Here is a 453-nt window from a genome sequence, read left to right on the forward strand (position 1 = left end):
GACACACACACCTGTTACCAGGGTACGTGTAACCTCGTTACATTCTCCCCCATTAAGATTGATAACATTTACAGTTCCAATCGAGTATTGCCTCAACGAGGCTCGCGTGTCCGCTAGACACTGCAACTTAATTCGTTGGAATAAAACGACTTCCGTGCTCAATGAGCCCTGTATCAACGGCATTGAAGTCACCACGTCTCGCTGGTTCTGACAGCAAACACGGGCAGAGCCCAACTTCGTCTCCCGCACGTGGTGCATTGTCGGACAGTGCGTCCGCGGCACCGGGGAATGTTCATCATAGGCGCGATGAGCACGATCGTCGCGCTTTGCGCTCGCTACCAATGACGAGTGACCTCGTTGAGGATGTGGAGGTGGTCGACTACGAGTCTGACACTCTTTTCCCACATGGGATGACGAGGAAGGCGAGCTGCGCCAGCGGCGTGATACGAGCCC

This window comes from Plasmopara halstedii, assembly GCF_900000015.1.
Source record: "Plasmopara halstedii genome assembly, contig: Scaffold_525, whole genome shotgun sequence".
Lineage (NCBI taxonomy): Eukaryota > Oomycota > Peronosporomycetes > Peronosporales > Peronosporaceae > Plasmopara > Plasmopara halstedii.